Source organism: Pleurodeles waltl, chromosome 9, assembly GCF_031143425.1.
Source record: "Pleurodeles waltl isolate 20211129_DDA chromosome 9, aPleWal1.hap1.20221129, whole genome shotgun sequence".
In the NCBI taxonomy this organism is placed as follows: Eukaryota; Metazoa; Chordata; class Amphibia; order Caudata; family Salamandridae; genus Pleurodeles; species Pleurodeles waltl.
The window spans coordinates 127,736,856-127,758,380 of record NC_090448.1 but is presented as its reverse complement, the minus strand read 5'-3'; positions in this window follow the sequence as shown (position 1 = coordinate 127,758,380).

Sequence of the window (21,525 nt, the reverse complement as noted above, 5' to 3'; positions counted from 1 at the left end):
GGAATGAAGAATACAGAAGGAGCTGTGGCTGCACTTAGGCAAATCATTACCACACAATACCTATATGTTTCCATTCAGTGAGGCTGGACATAATGAGTTATTTTAGTCAACTTATCCATGTCAATAAGACAACTGCAGTCCATCACTTTCCATTATAGCAATTTTGAATTAATTTAGGTTATTCTTCAATTGCTCACATCTTGACACAGCATTTCACTATTCTATAAGCTCATGCGAGTATAGACAAAAATGCATATTTTAACGAAGTTCAACAATTATAATGTTAACATCAGTGTACCTGCTAGTTAACAAGAGAAGTTCCTTGTTGCGGGCGATCATGTCCCAGAAGCCCACACATCATGGTATGCAAGCAGTGGTCAAAGTGCAACAAAGAAAGAATGGGGTCTGTAATCTAGGGCATGCAATTATGGGGATGGGGGAAACCTGGGTTTGGCTCAGTGAGGTGGGTTCAGAGGAATGGATAGAAAGAGCACACTATCCTGTCTTTTAATATCATTTTGGCTTTCCACGGACAACTAATTGCAGTACTCCATGCTCCACAAACCTTTAGCATGTCTGCCATGACTTTACAGCAAGACAAGTAAACGAACTGTTGGAGTAAAAAGACTCTGCTGCCTTCTCTCGTCTGCCCAGTGATCTGTCCCCTTTTCTCCCTTCACCATCTGTCCTTTGTTTTGTGGGCTGCTCAGGTCTGTTGGTTCAATACCTCATCTCCATATAAGCGTGGCCATGTATCTACCCATTTTCTGCTGTAGGCCAGGGCCACCCCCATTTCCATGCATGGCAATACATAGGTTTGTATAAGTTGTTACCATCCCCTAAAAGGCCAGCCAATGTCTGTGGGAAAATCTATCCATGCTCTTTTCCAGGACTGTGACTTCATCTGTCCACTAGCTTTACTTTTCTCAGCAGGCCAGGCGACCTCTATGATCAAGCCACTGTAACGAGCCTTGCTGTCAACTAAGCCATTTGTGCTGCCCCTTCCCACTCTATAAAACATATATGTTCAGTTATTGCTGTCTGATAACCAATTGTGGCCATAAGGTGCACCTCCCCGTCCCGCTGGATTTTTACTGATCCATCCCTGCCGTATGTTATGGTCAGGATCACTATACATGTAATGTTTTTAATTAACTGCATGTTAAATAAAAAAATTAAAAACATAAATACTGGTCCATTCATTCTCAGAATCACAATGGTAATGCTAAGGTTGGATTCTTCTGACTTCTTGATTTGGGGAGGTGGGAATGAAGGCACTGGTAGAGGGAACAGGAAAACCTGAGGACAGAGTTTAGGCTCTAGGCAAAAAGAAAAGTAGGTGGGAGGGCTAGGGTTGATAAGGGAGAGGTGAGAGAGCCATGAATGCATCATGAATATATGATGGGAGAGAGACGGAAGTTGATGAAGTGGAGCGATGGGGAAATGTCGCAAATGAGAGGGGAGGGCGACTAAGGGACACCTGGGAAGAGAGGAAGAAAATGTAAAAAAAGAAAAGTCAGGAAGAAGAGAGGGTGGAGGGGCACTAGCACACGTGGTGTGCAGAAGACAAAAGAAGACAGAGAGAAGAGGTGATAGAAAGACTGAAGCTGGGGACAGCAACGAGACACTAGAAAACAGGGTCAGAGAGGCGATGTGATAGATCAATTCAGGGAAAGGGAAGAGGAGGGATGAGGGAGCCGCATCTGATGGAAACTTGGGCAGATGATGGGTGAAAGGAGGATGACTACGTTGAGGAGAGATGAGGGAACTGCGGCTCGTGAGAGGGAATAGGGCTGTGAGAAGAAGAGGGGAGAGAGGAGTAAGAAGGCAGAGAGAACAAAAAGAATGGCTGAGCCTGCAGCTAGTGAGAGTGTGTGGAGGCACGAGAAAATGCACAGATGCTGGGTTATCCGGGTCCATGCATAACTAGCTGCTCCAGGCCAGGTTTCTTCATTACATTCTGGAACTTGTTGTCCTGGCTTTATTGTGGGTTAAACAGGACTACAAGTTAAAGAATGTAAAACGAAACCTGGTCGGAAACAGCCAGCCTTGCAACTTGGCAGATCTGTACATGCGGTAGGAGAGAGGGAAGAAGGCATGGAGAAAGGGTGAGAATGCAACTGGTGCGAGTGAAAAGCGAGAGGAATACTTGGGAACAGGTAGCCAAAGGAGGGGCATAAGAGTATCATTGCCCTGGAGCCCGATTAATGCTTCCTTCCATGTTGTCCCACAATTTGATTACTGAACTGTTTAAAAAGTTAAAAAGGCCTCTGCTTGTCTGCCTCCAGGGGACGTTGCTGATGTGTGTTACGTGCTGCTTTTTCCCTGGAATGTTCAATGACAGGCGAGTTGTTATGTTTGCCACACACTACGTGTAATTTTCAAAAATGTTCCCAGTTAGGGTACACCTGAGGATGAAAGGTAACATGGCCAGGGGCTGCTAGGACGGCTGCCATTTTTATTTCATCATCCTTAGTGGAGCTGATGAGCCATGAAAAAGCCGTCCTGGAACGTGATTTTATCATAAAAGTGCACTACTTGTTGCAGTGAGTGTGGAACGTCGTCCCCAATAGTTCCCATCCACTTCAACCTCTAATTCCAATGCAGTGGTGCAAACGTATAAACTACAAACTGATCGGCTAGAATTACCATGTACAACGAGCTTGACTGCAGACACACACCTGTGAAGTATACTGGGCCTGTTGAAATATTAGTGTGCAGGCTGACAATAGGGTCTTCTTGTCCCACAAGTACTATATGTAAAAAACGCTCTGAATAACGGATCCATAGAAATAATCAAACATATCCGTTCAATTTCTTCTTTAATTTTAACGCTTACATTTCATTTCACATCCTACTTGAAAATGTCATTCCCAATGCCACAGTCATTTCCTGGATAAGGGATGGTGCTCCCAGTGGGGCGTGGAACGTGTTCTTGACAGTGCATGACAAAGCCTGACATCCTGGACAAGCCCAGTCCTTAAACCCTGACCTCTTCCTGCTGTCTTGTTGTCAAGAAGCCCAACCTCTGTTTCAGGAGAAGACGTCTGTCTGCATCGCAAACTGGGTGATCTGTTATCTGACGTATGTGACGTCGGGCAGCGCTTGCAGTGCTGTTTACAGCGGCGAGAGATACAGCACGCCTGTTAAGACTTGATTTAGGCTCTTCTTATCATTAGTCTCGGTGATATATAAATACACATTGGGCACCTCTCATTAACGCGCTCTGCAATTATTGCCTCTAAATGCACAGCTGTCGTGCTGTACAAATCCTTAAAAAGAACATAATAGATTTTTTGGTAAACAGCTATTAGTGTTGACATCAACACACGGCATAAATAAGAATTAGCCCTCGGCTTACTCACTGGTTTTCCATGAAAATACAGGCCCCGGTGAGCAGAGTGGTTATCATTCTAAAGCTCTGTACATGTAGAAAAAACACAGAACACATCGTCGCCGTGAAATTCAACTGCATACATAGGAATAGCATACCAATTGTAATGTTTAGATGTTACTGAGAGAACGTAGCACTTATACTCAAAATTACCATGAAATGTTTATGAACTAATGCGTAATAATGCCACATAGAAAATGTATTAATGTACTTTGCTAAAACGTGCGCTTGAAATGTGCACACGGGGAGTGGCCTCCAATGTATACAATGACTAATGAAACTGACTAATAATGATAAAATGATATGTTAAAATATGGTTTTGCACTAATATAAAAGGTTATATGTTAAGGTTTTGCTAATAATTCATTAGGCTTAGTTAGCAAGAGTTGAGGCCTAGCTGCCCGGTTTTCATATTAGATGTGTTTTTCTAACTTGCAGTTTGCTGACTTGCTCATGGACATGTACTTGTATTTTTCCAAAGCTAAAGGATGAAGTGTAACCGTAGATCCGTTCTCATGAAATTCGACTTGTTAGAAGAAACCTTTTTGCTGAATGCAACACTGTAGACTGATAGCAGGTACAAGGTCGCCTGAACCGGTACAGACAATGGACCTACTGACTGAAGGTGCAAGAGGACCACGAGAGTATGAAATCATACCTGACATTCTGCCCGCTGGAAACATCAATCATAAGAACCAATAAACTACGTGAGAACTGTTATGGGGTGACAATTTTGATCAAATCTTTGCAAACTTATTGGATGGAGATAGTGGGGTGCCAACTCCAACCAATCAAGAATTAGGGGACTGTACAACGAAAAAGGGATAAAAACCCTATGACACGGGGAGCCATTTAGATAGAGGAGGGGGAGATGCCGTTGCGAATTTTGCTATGACCCAGACACTTTGTCACACTGCATAGAGACTTTGCTGTTTGGTTCTTCAAACCAACCTTGCCCTTGTCCATTATATACTTTCCTCCTTATGAGGGAAGTGTCCCTTCTTACCCGTTCTTGCTGAAATTCCCTGGTTGATGGCGAATCAACTGATGTCCTGAGGACGAAGACTGAATCTGTATGCTGACCCAATACGGAGGGTAACTATATGATGATGAACTGTAATTGTCTGATTGCCTTTTCTTTCTAGGTACCAACTGCTTCTTTTGACAGAAGTTAGAAGTTTTTCCAAATTGGTGTTACCAAATTGTTTTGCATGAAGCCCAACATGCCAATGCTAATTCGAGGTTAGATAAGGGGTTCACTAAAACAGACGAAATTCGACAAAATGACTGGTTCAATGCTTTGTTGAATGATGCGCTAATGATACTCTGCTAAGGCTAACCTATGTTGACGTTGTGCTATGTGCTAATGTTTGTGATTCTTGCCTTATTGAAATCTTATTTGAGTTGCCATATTATGACTATGCTAATGTGTTTCTTGATTTTGAGATTAATAAACTTTCTAGTAGAATTGTAATCAATAGGGAATAAACTTTATATGATCGTACTAAACTGGTGTGGTTATTCATGACTGCAAGGTCATGGTGGTTCCTGAGTCTTATTGATGACGTTATTGACATTTTTATTGACATGTTGATCAGTTATCTCATCCTAAGGTGTCTTCAATCAGGGTCAAAAGATTCATTGGCCTAAAACGAGTCCCAGAGTGAATAAAATAATCAGAAAGGGACGCGTTAGCAGTTCTGGTAGCAGAGCGACGGTTTAGGCCCTATGGGGCCCTAGGACGAGGGACCATTGTTTAAAAGTGTTTTTCGAAATAATGCAAATTGGAGGTATGATGTATCTCTAAATTCCCCATGGCTTTCCCGGAATCTCAGAACTTGCCTAAGTGAGTTGGGTATGCTCTCGGTGTTTTAGTATGTGTGGTGTAGAATCTGCACTTGCTCAGCTTATGCATATTGCAGGTGATTTATGAAGTTTTGTGTGAATTTAGGCCAGATAATGTTGTTTTAGTAGGAGTGGGCGTACTCCGCAGTATGAGAGTAGGGAAGTCGGTGAACTTCATGCGAGTGTTTTGCTTTGTGCTCAAAATTATTCACGTGGTTGTTGGTGATGTACGGATCCGGCGTGGTCTAAGACTCCGGAGTATATTGAGAAGTGTATGAGACACTTGGTTTATGTTGTAATTTGTGCGGTTTAATAGGTCAATCGGGCGTGGTTGACAAGTCGAGTTTGAGTCAAATTGTGTGATTGAAACCTTCGATGGAGATTTGGCAAGTTCTAAAGTGCACTAGAACAAACCATTGACAAGTCGAGAGTAGGGTTTGCGGGTCGAATTCTGCTTGCGAGTGCGGAGCTGAAAAGGAGAGAGTAGCGGCCGAGGCTTCAAGTGAAATCTCTGTAAAGTTCTGAAGTGATTGTGTTACCCTTCCTGTAGTACGCCGGCAAATTTGGTTCCTTGTTGTTAAAGGTGCTCGCAATATATTGCATTAGTTTTGTGCGAGGAGGACAAGTCGCAAGACTTTGTCAGTTGCAGAGTGTGTGAGTGTGACGTCATTTGAGCCGCGCTGGGATAGGTCAGTTGCTGAGAGGGGTCGCACACGGACTGGCAGCCATCCGTGAGAGGCAATTGGTTGAGAAGGTAGGCGAAGAGTGTTGTGGGAATTAAAGTCACTTCCTGATTAGATTTAAAACAAAATAAAAGACACAAAAATGAAGTTTTTCAAGGCTCTAAAGAGTGCTTTGAGGGGAGCCTCACTGCCTGAGGGTACTCCAGCTTATAAGAAAAGGGAGTCGCGCCATGTCTTTGGCTAATACAGTGGTGCAAGTTGAAAGAAAGGGAGGGATGTTTAGCGTTTCCAGAATACGGAACGTTTAATGTAAGAATTTTGGAAAATCTACGAATGATGTTAAGTGTGCAAAAACCACCTCCGAGACCAGCTCAATATGAGGCATTATCAATCCGGGATTTGATGGCCATACGACAGAGACAGCAGAAATTTGAAAGGAAAATGAAAAGAGCAGAAAAGACTTTAGCTGAGGCTAGATGGGATAATGAGGCCAAGATGTGGAGAAGGGGAATAGTTGACGGACTTAAGATGTTTCCGGCAATAACCCAAGAAGATGAGACACAGGGAAAGAAAGCCACTTGTAAGACAGACAAGGGCTCTAGTAAGACAAAGGAGACTCAGAGGTCCTAGGTAGATGAAGATGATTCAGACGATGAAGAGGTTCTTAATCAGTTGTTACATGATCGCCCACCACCATATGCCATAAATGATAATGTACCGAGCACTAGTGTGGGTTCTGAAGACCAGGCACAAAATAAGGGCATCACAAGTACAGTGCAGACAAGTGATACAGTTTTGATACAGAATGGTGTCAGTGTACCCACTGCGCTAGACACACAGATACAGTTGCAGCCACCACAGATTCAAAGGCTTTATCCTGATGTTCCCGTATTAGAGACAACTACGAGTCTGATGGTGTACCCTGATCGGATATACACAAGATCAAAGTTGGTGCAGATTGAGCCAACTCCGCAATTGCTGCCCCAGCCGCAGCAACAGGTGGTTCCCAGTTACACTTCTGTTGCAGGACCGCAGTCAGTACCTACAGCACCTATGATGAATCAAGCCATGGGAGTTAATGCTCCACAGGGTTTGGGACTAGGACAGTCACCAGCTGCTATATCATTACCAATTACTGTTGGTCCACCAGTACCGCTGTATGTGCAACGTAAGCCTGGCGCATGTGATCAGGGAGTAATGACCCAAGAGGCAAATAGAGGAGGGTCTACCGGAACCTTGCAGGGAATGACACAGGGAGGACTGACAGCTGAAAGGTCCAGATCCTTGTTGGACTTTAGTCCGATTGGGGTGTCTTTGGAGACGATGAGGCAAGCAGGGTTGGGAACACTAACCCCACAGGTAATGAGTACAAATACGACACAGACACCAATGATGCAGTCTGGAAATGTGTAGTTGCAAGGCTTAACAGCGCAACAATTGAACGAGTGGTTAGACAAACTCAACACTCTGCAGACTACTACAGTGACCGCAGAGAGGTCAGAAAGGGAAGAATACCTGAATTTTGTGAGACTGGGTGTAGAAGCCATGGAACTAATGGAAGGAACAATGGGGGTGAACAGACTAGAGTCATACACTGAAGCAGAATTGAGGTATCTGTGCCCCAAAATAAGCAAGGAGGTGAGCAAGGTGCATCAGAGTTTGGCAAACCTGGCGGACAAATACGGCATGGACATAGAAAGTACTAAGCATTTGAAAAGGAGTTATAGGTTAGACTTTCATCCTAAAGATTTCGAGCACATGAGGTCTACCGGAATGAGGGCACAACTCAAAGAGATACTACAGAGTGCTCAAATTTGGGGAGCATTAGAGAAATGGGAAAGCAGATGGGCAAAGAAGAGAGATAAAGAGAAAGGTGATGGCCCAGAACCAAAACAGGCGAAAGCTGCACCGGACACGGGGACAATAAAGATGTTACCAATGAGAGAAACAGCGGGAGGGGTTCTAGTCCATGTACCGTGGTCTAGAGGTGACATTCTGTCAATCACAAATGATAATCCCAGGTTGAGGGAGAAGCCGATAGAGTGGTATCAGCAGACGGACAGGTTTGTGAAGCTTGCGAAATGTCTCTGGGAAGACTTGAATACCCTATTTGAGATTATAGTTCCTGCTGACTTATGGCTTGAGTGTAAGAGGGGTGTCGATTGGCCGACAGAGGAACCAGCAAGGGATAAGGTTACTGGAGCACCGTCTTCTGAAGTGATGAGGTATTATCACAAAGTGATTGAATTTTTGAAGCAGAAAGTGTCGCCGAAAGTGACTGATTGGCAGAAAATTGATCGAACGTCACAAGAGGGCAAGGAGTCAATTCATGCTTACTATGAGAGGTTGTTGAAGGCATTCAAACACTATAGTGGCACTGAGGTCACAGAACCGAAAGACATGAATCACCTTGTCTTCAGGTTTGTCGAAGGGCTGAGACCAGAGATTAGCCAAATGATTAAGAATCATTTGATCTGCTGGCAAGCAAAGCCGATTGATGAGGTGTTGCAGTATGCGAAACACTGTAGAGTCGAGATTGAGTTGAAACAGAGGAAGTTGAAAGAGAAGGTGATGGTGATGCAAATTAAGGCAGCGCAAGCAGGGATGCAGGGAAGTGGAATACAACAGATGGTACAGCAACAACCGCAGGGAACTGGAGTGTTTCAGGCTCAACCGAAAGGTCGAGGTCGAGGAGGTTTTGTGAACCATGGTCCAGATAGAAATACTGTTGTGGTTCAAAATGATGTGCAGGGGATGAAAAATATGTCACCATGTCACTGGAAGCGGGAATACCCAATGATGGTGCAGGATGGTGCTGTTCAACAAAGCAATGATATTGGTGCGTTTCAAAATGTGAGAGGTTCAAAAGTGAAGGGTCAAAATCCGAACTTCCAGAATAACATGGTGCACATGCAGGGCCTTCAACCCGTGCAACAGATGCAAATGCCACGTGTTCAACCAGTACAAATGCAGCAGGCACAACAGCAGATTCCCATGGTACCTAAACAGCAAATGCAAATACCATTAGCTCCAATGGGACAGCAACAGGTGATGCTTCCTCAACAGGTCACAAGTCAAGCAATGAATCAAAATAACAGTACAGCAATTCCCATTGCGTGGTGAGGATGGAATAAATGATGAATGGTCGGATGATTGTTCAGACAGTGAGGAGTGCAGGCTGGCAGCATCTCTAGAAGTAGATCAGAGGGGACCTTATGTGGAAGGAAAGGTGATGGGTCATAAGGTTTCATTCCTAGTTGATACAGGAGCTACACGCTCTACAGTCAGAAGTGCAGAGGTTCCGAAATTGCCACGTTCGGGGCGTACCACAAGGGTGGTAGGCGTAGCAAATCAGTTCCTGACAAATCCGATTACAGATCCAGTCCAAGTCGAGATTGGTACCTTCCAGGGATTACATAGATTTGTAGTCTGTGACTCAAGTCCTGTATCCCTACTGGGAAGAGACTTACTGTGCAAAACAAGGTGTTCAATTACCTGTTCCAATGAAGGGATTGAGGTGCAGACAAATAGTGATGATGAAGGGGACGATGGTCAGTTCTCAGAGTTAGAGACGGAGACCACGAATGAAGAATACCCTTTGATAACCTTATTCCCGATGTTCACAGTGACTGACTTACCACCCGAATTACAGGGAACAGTGACAGAAAAGGTGTGGGACCTGACAGGAAAAGAAGTGGGACTAATAAAAGGAGTAGAACCAGTCAAAGTAGAGGTATAGCCAAATGCAGTGTTTCCACAGGTACTGCAGTACCACATGGCACAAGATGTCCTCATACAGGTGGCGCAGATAATTGCGGACTTTGTGAAGCAAGGGGTTCTGAAAGAAGTGCTGAGTAGCCCATGTAATTCACCAATAATGGGTCTGAAAAAGCATTGTGGGAAAGTTAGAATTGTTCAAGACATGAGGAAAATAAATGAGATAGTGGTAAAGTGTTGCCCCATTGTGACAAATCCAGCCGTGATCATGTTTCAGGTTCCGTGTGATGCACAGTGGTTCACAGTTGTAGACCTGTCTCAAGCATTCTTTTCGGTGCCTCTTCATGAGAATAGCCAATTTCTTTTCAGTTTCAAATTCCTGTATAAGGTTTACAGTTGGTGTCGAATTCCTCAAGGGTTTTCTGAGTCGCCTTCCATCTTTAATCAGATACTGAAGAAGGATTTGGAGTCATTAGAACTGCCTTTCAGTTCGACTTTAGTACAGTACATTGATGATTTGTTAATTGCGTCCAGAACAAAAGATGACTGCAGGTATGACACAATTGCCTTACTAAACCATTTGGGAAAGAATGGACATAAAGTGTCCCCAAAGAAGCTGCAATACTATCAGAGAGAGGTGAAGTACTTAGGTCACCTGATTGAAAAAGGGTAGAGAAAAATATCCAAAGAAAGAGTGACAGCCATATTACAGATTAATCCCCCGACAAATAAAAGAGACGTCAGGATGTTTTTGGGAATGGTAGGCTACTGTTGCCAGTGGATTCACAACTTCTCAATTATCCATAAACCTTTGGTGAGATTGACTGTTAAAGAAGTCCAGGATGGCCCAGGTGCCACAACTATGTCCGAGAAAGAAATTAAGGCATTCATGGAACTGAGAGAAAGCATGTGCAGGGCACCAGCTTTAGGTATGCCTGATTACACAAAGCCTTTTGTACTGTTTTGTCATGAACTTGATGCTTGCTCTTTGTCTGTCCTGATCCAGGTCCCTGGAGGTGCAAACCGCCCAGTAGCATATTTTTCAGCTACTTTGGACCCAGTCGCAGCAGCCTTACCAGGTTGTTTGCGTGCAGTTGCAGCAGTTGGTCAAAGCCTCACACAGTGTGAAGGTATAGTGATGGGACACACTTTAACAGTAATGGTCCCACATTCAGTTGAAATCCTGTTGACCCAAACCAAGACACAGCATATGACAAATGCAAGATTGACAAAATATGAAACCATTATACTGGGGTCACCTAATGTATCTCTTAAAAGATGTACTGTATTGAACCCGGCAACTTAACTTCCTATTGAAAATGCAGACATTGATGATGCTGAGGAGGTAGAACATGATTGTCTTGAGGTAACAGATCTGTGCACCAAACCAAGACCTGATATTAAAGACACCCAACTGGAAGAAAATGATTACATTATCTTTGTTGATGGTTCATGTCTGAGAGATGCAGTAGGCGTACTGAGAGCTGGATATGCAGTGTGTACAATCACTGGTATCTTAGAAGCTTCCTGGCTCGAAAGAGTATACTCTGCTCAACTGGCTGAATTAATTGCTCTTACTAGGGCATGCCATGCAGCTGAAAACCTGAAAGTCACTATCTATACTGACAGCAGATACGGATTTGGAATTGTACATGATTTTGACCAATTGTGGTCACAGAGGGGTTTCCTAACCTCTTCTGGTTCACCAGTGAAAAATGGTGAGAAAATTAAGGACTTGTTGCATGCGATTCAGTTACCTCTTGAAATTGCCGTGGTGAAATGCAATGCTCATGTTAAGTCATAAGACTTTGTGTCAATGGGAAATGGATATGCAGATCAAGTCGCAAGGTTTTGTGCATTAAACTGTATATCGTTTCGAGATCAATGGGAATTGTTACCTGAAACTGAAAATTAAACATGCTCAAATTATGCATTAAGGGTGGTTGACACGTTAGACTAATTCAAATCATTGCAGGGACGTGCCAGCAAAGAGGAGAAACGTTCCTGGCAGAGAATGCAATGCGTACAGAGATCTGATGACTTATGGGTTTCAGAAGAGGGAAAAATGGTTTTGCCAAACAGTCTTTTGTCACAATTTGCGAGGTTTTATCATGGTCAAGCACATGTTGGGAGAGACGCAATGATCAGGTTATTCAAAATTGATTGGTTCAATCCAAAATTCAGACAAGCTGCAGAAGTCATCTGTCACAGGTGCATCATCTGTCAGCACATGAATGCGGGGAAAGGGACTGTGGTGAATTTGAGCCACGTTGGAAGAGCAGGAGGTCCATTTAGCAGAATGCAGATGGATTTTATTGAGATGCCTGTGTGTGGAGGTCTGAGATACGTGTTGGTAATTGTGTGCATTTTCAGTCATTGGATTGAAGCTTACCCTACACGTAGGAATGACAGTCTCACAGTAGCAAAGCTGCTGCTTTGGGAGTTAATACCACGTTTCGGGTTCCCGATCTCTTTAGAATCAGATTGGGGAAGACACTTCGACAATGAGGTGATTAAGCTCTTGTGTGCTGCATTGAACAGAAGTTGCATTGTAGCTATCGCCCTGAAGCATCAGGACTAGTGGAGCAGATTAATGGTACCTTGAAGTCGAGAATGGCGAAAATGTGCGCAGCTACCAATTTGAAATGGGCAGATGCATTGCCCCTAGTGCTGATGTCAATGAGAAACACACCCGACAAGAAAACAGGACTGTCTCCTCATGAAATTCTTATGGGCCGAGCTATGAGATTTCCCACAGTGCCTGCAAATGTTCTTGTGAATATCACGGATGATATGGTGTTGGACTACTGCAAGGGTCTGGCTGACGTGGTCCGCTCTGTTTCTCATCAGGTGGATACTACCACATTGCCACCGATAAGTGATCCAGGTCACAACCTGAAAGCCGGTGACTGGGTTGTCGTCAAGAAACAAGTGAGGAAGTTGTGTTCGGAGCCACGTTGGAAGGGGCCGTATCAAGTAATACTGACAACTACTACTGCTGTGAAATGAGCAGGTCTTCCAAATTGGATACATGCCAGTCACACAAAGAAGGTGACGTGTCCAACTGATCAGGAACTTGAAGTGTCCAAAACAACAGCTGCAGAGAAGGAAGTCTCAGGGCCGGAGAGTATTCAAAGGGGAACTGAGACTGAAGGAGAGCCTGCTGAGGACGGCTTAATCACTCAAACTGTAAACGAGATCCAGAGGAGTGACAGTGACCCTATCTCAGCTGAGGCAACAGGGGAACCAACACAAAGAGAGGCTCTCCCAGAAGCAGACGGATACAGGTTTGAAGTTGAGCCCATAACTGACCCTGAAGGCGAAGGGGGTGAGGCAGAAGGAAGTCGAGGTGTTCTGACTCCTCCTGAGCCACTTGCAGATCCATCAAGAGAAAACACCATAGTACCAGAGGAGGGCACTGTTCAACAACCTGAAGGATCGAGCGGAAAGAAAACACTTAAAGGAGATAACTGTCCGAAGCCACAAGCTGAAAAGGAAAGAGTGATCCCTAATGAAACAAAAGAGGAAGAAGTTGACACAACCAGGAAAGAAGATCTCAGTGAAGGAGAGTTACAGGGTGATCGTAAACTAAAAAGAAAGAGAGTTGCAAACAGAAGAGACGCAGGTCCTGAATGGGCGTATGCAACAACAGCTGAATGGCAATAAGAATTCTTGGCGTTCTGTTTTGATTGAGAAATTCCAGGTCAATACTATGGCACCTGAATTCAACCATAGAAAGAGACTGTGGTAAATTGAAAAACTGAAATTTAAAGCTGAAAAACTGAGAAAAGAGACTGATAAATTACCGGATGTGACACTGATAACCTGAATTGACTCTGAAAAAAAACGATTATGACAAGCTGCTGACCTGATTTGACAAAGGGTCCTGGGAGTGAGTGAGATGCTGTAAATACTTGCTAAGAGAAAGAAACTTTGTGCAAAGTAAAAAAAAAGGGGGCTTTTAAATCTACCTCGAAGTTGATTGTTTTGCTATTCTGCTCTCTGATTCTTTATAGATCATGAGTAACCTTAGAAATAATGATAAGGGTAGGATGCTTGGCTGGTTGAGTGTTGTTTTGGGTATTGTATGTGCAGTAATAATTATAGGTGTGATTGTGGGAATGCCATTGGTGGATAAGAATGCGACTAACAATGCTCCAACTCCGGAAACTACTACTACACTAACACCATGGGAGAGGTTTGAGCAGGATATGAAGTACTTGCATGAGGGAACTAATTCAAAAGGAGAATTATCTACTAATGTCTTCTATCACTTGCTGAATGAGTATGTTGACACAATGCATGCAAAGAATTGCTATGTGTGCACAAAGATTCCTTTTTCAGACAAGAAGGGGTTACTTACCATAGTCTGCCACTTACCTACGGGATAAGCTGTAGTTTGCTATTAACGAGATTCTATGATCAAGAACATGTTTCAATACTTCTATTCTAACTTAGATGTAGTATTTTCTTTTGTGCCCGTGATTGAGTTTCTAAATAAATTAGCTAAAGAACACAGCATAAAATTAGTTAGGGGTTTCTTTGAGCCGACACTGACAGCTTATGCGCAACGCAATAATCTAACCTGCTTACTAACGCGTGTAGAGAAGAGCTTCTTAGATCACACTGATGATAGACGAAAGGCATTGAAGGAAAGGCTAGAAAAGGGATTAGAAAAACGCACGTTTGCAAATGATTATGCTTACACTGCAATAAAGACACAAGGCAAATTAGCTATAGATGCATAACACGTAGGAAGACTTTGTATATATAGGCCAAAATCTAAGCATGACACTTTATTTGTGGGAACGAGTGAGTGCAGACATGTGTTTTTGTTTAAGAGTAAATGGACGTTCATGTTAAATGGACAGGATCCAGCGATCCCTGGGATCTATTATATATGTGGACTTAATGCTTATTACCGTCTTCCAAAGGGATGGTATGGGACATGTTATTTGGGAATAGTTTTCCCAAAGATCTACCAGATTGACGACTTAAAGCAACTTCCTAAAACATCTGAATTACCTCATACTAAACAAAAGAGAGAGACAGCGGCTGCTGTCATTGGTGACAGATTTGGAGCCATGATTCCTTCAGTAGGGGTTATCTTAAACTCCATAAAGATTCAAAAGTTGTCTACTATGGTGGATTACATGCTGACAAACTTCTCAGGGGCTATACTCCTAATGGATTCTGAACTTGCTGCAGAGAGGGCTATGACTCTGCAAAACCGGCTTGCTTTAGACATTCTTTTAGCGAAGAGATGCGGAGTCTGTAAGATGCTTAATGAGCGCCAGTGTTGTGCATTCATTCCTGATAATAATAAAAAGATTAGAGGTATGCTTACTAACCTAACAAGAGATAGTGCAGATTTGAAGGAGCTGAAGGAACCTGGAGTCTGGGAAAAGGTTGGAAAGGGAATTACTAAAGTAGAGAATTGGTTTAGTAGTATTTGGAATGGGGTACTTGCAAAAATACTAGGGGGTATATTGATTGTTTTAATTTGTTTATTTGGACTATGGGTATCATGCAAAATTAGTAAAAGGTTCAAAAGAAATTTGGCAAAATGCAATAAAAGAAAAGAGGAAAGGAAAAAGGAGAAAACGTTCCAAGAAATGTGGGAAAAATCACATGAGGGGAAGAAGTTGAAATGGTTGTACTAAGAAAAAGGAAAGGTTGTGAAGGTAAAGGTTTAGTGTGATGACAAGTGTCATCAGAGGAGGGACTGAGTGAGCGTAGCACTTATACTCAAAATTAACATGAAATGTTTATGAACTAATGCGTAATAATGCCACATTGAAAATGTATTAATGTACGTTGCTAAAACGTGCGCTTGAATGGTGCCCACGGGGAGTGGCCACCACTGTATGCAATGACTAATGAAACTGACTAATAATGATAAAATGATATGTTAAAATATGGTTTTGCAGCAATATAAAAGGTTGAGGCCCATATTTATACTTTTTTTTCGACGCATTTGTGCCACTTTTTGACGCAAAAACGGCGCAAACCTACAAAATATAATTGTATTTTGCAAGTTTGCAACGCTTTTGTGTCAAAAAATGACGCAAATGCGTCGCTAAAAAAGTAAAAATATGTGCCTAAATGTTAAGGTTTTGCTAATAATTCATTAGGCTTAGTTAGCATGAGTCGAGGCCTAGCTGCCCGGTTTTCATATTAAATGTGTTTTTCTAACGTGCAGTTTGCTGACTTGCTAAAGGACATGTACTCGTATTTTTTCAAAGCTAAAGGATGAAGTGTAACCGTAGTAGATCCGTTCTCATGAAATTCGACTTGTTAGAAGAAACATTTTTGCTGAATGCAACAATGTAGACTGATAGCAGGTACAAGGTCGCCTGAACCGGTACAGACAATGGACCTACTGACTGAAGATGCAAGAGGACCACGAGAGTATGAAATTATACTGGACATTCTGCCCGCTGGAGACGTCAATCATAAGAACCAATAAACTACGTGAGAACTGTTATGGGGTGACAATTTTGATGAAATCATTGCAAACTTATTGGATGGAGATAGTGGGGTGCCAACTCCAACCAATCAAGAATTAGGGGACTGTACAACGAAAAAGGGATAAAAACCCTATGACACCGGGAGCCATTTAGATAGAGGAGGGGGAGATGCCGTTGCAAATTTTACTACCCCATGTATTGTTGTCACTCTACATGTCCATATGCAGTAGCTAGTGTTGCTCGGTGCGTAACTTAAAAGCTTTGCCAGCTTTTCCAAGGGCTGAGCTTTTGGCATTCATAAAAAAACAGTACAGATAAAGAGCTATGAGTGACATTAGGAAAATAGTAGTGCTCTTGCCTAGAGCCTTGAGTGAGCCATCCCCAAATGCCAATTATTAAATGGCTATTATTAACTACAGTTCCTCGCAGACAGTAGATCCACCATCTAAAAAGTGGGACCTCTGGTGGTGGTGGGGTGGGGAGTCGCCAGTGCACTCTTGAGCCCTAACAGGACTAAAGAGTTACCCTGAGCATTAGTACATACCTCCCCCCCATTAGCAGCCCATGTCTACCACTGCATGGGTATGGCGAAGTCCCAACCTTTATGTGAGCAAAATGTGGTGGCAGAGAATTGTCTGATGCACTGATGTTACCATGCAGCGAGTTAGTCTCTTTCATCTAGGTGAAGGTAAGATTTGTTGCAGGTGAAATTTACTGTTTTTGCAAGCACTTTTTCAAAGTTTTGGCTTTACCCAGTATTGATGTCCAGCACAGTACTTTTCGGGTTAACTTTAGCTTTCTGCTCATTGTCCACTTCACCAACCCTCATTCATACCTCTGACCCTCTGGCTGATTCCAGAAAACATTTTGTTCCTGCTGGACTCCAGAAGATCAATCCCATTTTACCATGGGAAATTTGTGACTTGTTGCATGTAACAGGCCTGTGTTTCCCTGATCAGGTCATGGGGCAGTTAGATACCTTTTCTACCATGAAAAGGAGGGGGCAATCTCGAATATAACAACATGTTTTGTACACTGTGGTTTTAGACATACTGTCTAAGACTCACCTTTATCAGTTATATTTGTAGGCCACTGGTTAGCTGCATAAGGAAAAAGGAGAAAGTTATCAGGCAATAATGTCATGTTTTATAGCCTGCAGACTTAATTTATGGACCATAGGTGTCATACCAGTTTTAAATGTAACTTGTGTTTAAAGTCCGCGGTGGCAGAGAAAGGTTAGAGGAAAGTATAAATGCTTACTGAACTTGAAAAAAAGAGTAAAAATACTTTTATTTAAATATTGATGTAAAGTAACTATATATTTATTTTAAATGTAAAGCAAAATAAAAAAAGCTACAGTACTACTAACTTCATTTTATTTTAAATGTAGGCATTTAGAATATATTACATTCAATTAAATGCATTTTTCTGAAGTTCTGAAGTTTAAATGGGAAGGAAGTCTCACTACAAGTAAAAAGCATATTTGATTATTATGTATTTAAAATTATTAAACATGATGTATAGTAGTAATTACTGTGACTGAAATTATATTTTAATAAAAAGTAATGCTATGTCAATGTTTAAATTAAAAAGGTTAATACAATTTGCTGTGATAAAATAATAATTAGGTTTTATTTTTTACATTACATTTATTTCTATCTATAAATAATTTAATTGAACATTATTTACTATGCAGTTTTATTTGAAATCCCTACCGCCATTATTTTCTGTGGGAGAGCATTGCAATACCAGTTGTTGACCATGTAGGGGTTGGATTTATTCCAGCTCTGAGCTGGGTACCTGTACTACAGTTTTAGGTTCTTTGTGGCTGTAGTAACTTTAGAAGTGCAGCTTGTGATTAGCAATGTGTTACTCTTTTATGCGTAGGTGCCTACCCTTCCCTAAAACCCTCTTAAACCCTCCCATAATGCCTCCTTACTCCGCCATAAACCACACCTACTTTGTAGTAAGTACACTCCATTTTGAATCACTCCCCGGTCCCTTCTACATTTACAACTAAGGAGTAAACGTACATGTGTGATGATCTCCCTATAGAAAAGATAAGATTGGTTATTTCCACTCATAGATTTGTAAATAGCATTTTGTAGTACTTTAGTAGTAATATTGTAGTGCTACTAAGCACACTTGCAGTTTGTGAATAAGCCCCAGTGAGTACACTTGGTCCCTATGTATTTTTAAGGGATTGGCTTTTACTTCAAAAGTAGCTCTCGTTTGTTGTCTGGAGCTCTACTGCAGATGCATAACTATTCTGTTTCTCACTCTGGGTGACACTGTACTTTGTTCCCAAGGACCGTAAACAATTTCTCGTAATGTGGTGTGAGTTAAATTCTAAAAAATATACCCGTATATGATGTTGTTGATTTAAAACATTTGTTTGTAGTTTCTGCAGAACACCAAAACAGCATCTCTCAGTTGCTTTTTATTATGTTCTAAGCTGTTGTGGTATAAAATTACTCTGTTAAGTAAAGGATTAAAACATATCTAATGTCTGAGTAAATTAAAGAACAAACAGTTCTTAATTCCTAGTGTTTGTATTGCTCAAATACTGATTTCCTAAGAAATGTTGTTTGTTCAACATACCAGTTCCCATTCACTTCTCCCATTCATAATACTGCATGCTTCCATGTTAAAAAAGTGAGGTGACACCCTGGTTTGGTTACCAGTATAAACACAGACCGCTGTTCTTGGAAATAGTTCACATTATTAGCAGATATTCTGAGGAATACTCTGATAATTCCTACACTACAGAACTCTTGCCCTGAAATTACCATATCCTGATTTTGAGTCTGTTGGCCAGGGGCAATGTTTCAGTTTCTTGAGAACATGTTAAATCCAGAGGAAAATTCAGAGCTGCAATTTCTTCCTTCTTAGCAGGGCTGGAACATGGGAAAAATGTACTCCAGGACCCATAAATTGAGGGTCAAAGTGGGGAAACGGGAAAAGAGTGTAGTCACGAGGAACAGAGACATGAAAAGTAGAATCGGACAGTGAATGTATACGTTTATTTTTATAAGAAATCGGCCCCAAAGAAATTGGCCACAAGGGCAAACTTTATAGTAAATAGGTTCTCACTTACTCAATTGGTCACAAATAGGCTGTAATTTAGAATTTATAATGGGGTTAAGGCATCTACTGTGGAGCTGTTTGTGTACCCAACAATTTCCAGATGATAATAATAATGTGAAGGTAACTGTGGTAGTTAATGCATTTGCTGTAGAGAACTGTGTTTTGTCTAGTTACAGTTTTGACTCATAAAGTAGCACAAAGGGTTAATGAGCCTGCTGCAAAACACATTGTGAATATTCAGATCACAAATTTGTATTTTATCTAGAAGCTTTGGTTACTGCTTCTGACAAAGAGGGACAGATGTTCAAAGCCAGTTTTGCATTTCTTAACAGTCTAAATAGCTATTTTGGGCTGTTAAGAAATGCAACATAGGCTTTTCTGATGTACAAAGCCCTTTAGGGAATCGCAAATTGCGATTTCTACCGAGTAGAAATCACAATTTGTGGTCCTCTGGATGGGAATTCGCAAATGAGGATTACCTATTTGCGATTTCTATTCAGATGCACAAAGCATTTCCTAAATGCAAATTGGGCATTTAGGAAATGCAATTACTATAGACTTGTGGTAACCATGTGCAATTTAAAAAAAGCACCCCAAAACGCTTTTTTAAAATTGCAATAGAGCACACACATGCCCCTTTGGTATATGTGTGCTCTACATGTGCACCACTATTTTTTGGGTGTATTTCGGGGGTTCTTTTTTCCATGACCATCCTTAGTTTTGCATTTCCCAAATAGCGATTTTCTAATAGCGATTCCTATTTGCTATTAGAAAATCATTATCCTGGTTCATAGCATTTTGCATTTCCTCAATAGCGATTTCTATGAAGTCGCAATTTAGGAAATGCAAAATTGCATTTTAGGACATCTGACCCAGAGATCCTTTTGTTACTTGCAGTTCATAAGTTGCAATTCTTGCAACAGGGCACCGTTAGCTATGAACCACCATCAAGCCTCTGCATGCAAACTGCAGACCATGGGTTTCGAATTTTCCTGTTTTTTTCTCAATATAATGTTATATAATGTTATTCTCAGTTTGCTAACAAGGGTTTCTCTCGGTAGTAATAAAGATTTATTAGTACAGATAACCCCAAACATTGCAATCCTTTTTAAATCCTGAGTTTATGTTTCTCCCCACATACATTCTAAACATATATTGCCTACCATATTGAGCAATATATGATTCCTATATCTTATATCCTTCATTGTCTTATTAACATTTCCTTTACATTGATTTATACATGTGTTATTTATTGTCTCAGTATAATGTGTGTGTGTTATGTGAAGTGCTAAATTAGAAAGATCTATTTATATCATTCTTTTATGGATTTATTCATACAAAGAGATACATCTGGCATTCATACAGTGCATGTGCATCTCTTATATACAGGAGTTAAAGAAAGTAAAAAAATCTGCCTCAAAACCATAATTTCTTTTTTATTGAAGTGATAATAAGATATGTCGCTTTGTTTCCCTCCATCGCATTGGCATCTAGGTTTTAGGCTCCATATAGCCTCCAGCCAGGATGATACTCCTACAAATAGGGGCTGATGGCCCTTTAAATCTGACTTCTGTTTTTGGCATTGCTCGAAGTGAAAATAAGAAGGTCCCCTCACTACATACAGGTCACTGCTCAGAATGAAAAGTAGACAATATACTGGGGCTGTTGAATGTGTCGAGGTGTCAGAAAATTACACTTGGATAAATTGAGCATGTCACTGAGGCTAGCCAGGATCCCGGATACAGCTCAATAAGAGCTGCTAGATTTGAGAACCAGCTCAATAAGAGCTGCTAGATTTGAGAACCAGTGAGCTTCCCTCATTTCCTGCACTGCTGATTCTCTCCTGATTGCACATTTGTTTTTCTATTTCTACTTACGTCTAAGGGCCTCTTTATGAGTTTGGTGGTGTGACGGTAAGACAGCCGCGGTTGCAGCTATCAAAACACCGCCATGCTGGTGGTCATCTGACCGTGTATTGAGAGCTACACAGTTCAGTCTGCCAAAAAGAGCCAAAATCCAGAAACCAGCAGGACACTGAAGGACAGAAAAATGGCATTCGACCACCAGCACCGCCAGCTTGACAAAAATCAACTGATCCAATTAGGAGCCACAAATCACGACAGCGGTTCTTCCAAGGTGAAAAACCGTTGGCGGTGCTAACCGCGGCGGTCTGAACACACATCAGTCAGAACACTACACCAAATTGGATAGTTCAAATACCCCACAACAGAAACACATTCACACACCCGACACAGCTACACACTGCACTATAAAACACACCCCTACACAACCCACAATCCTTGGCAATCAGAACGGCACTCACAGCCAG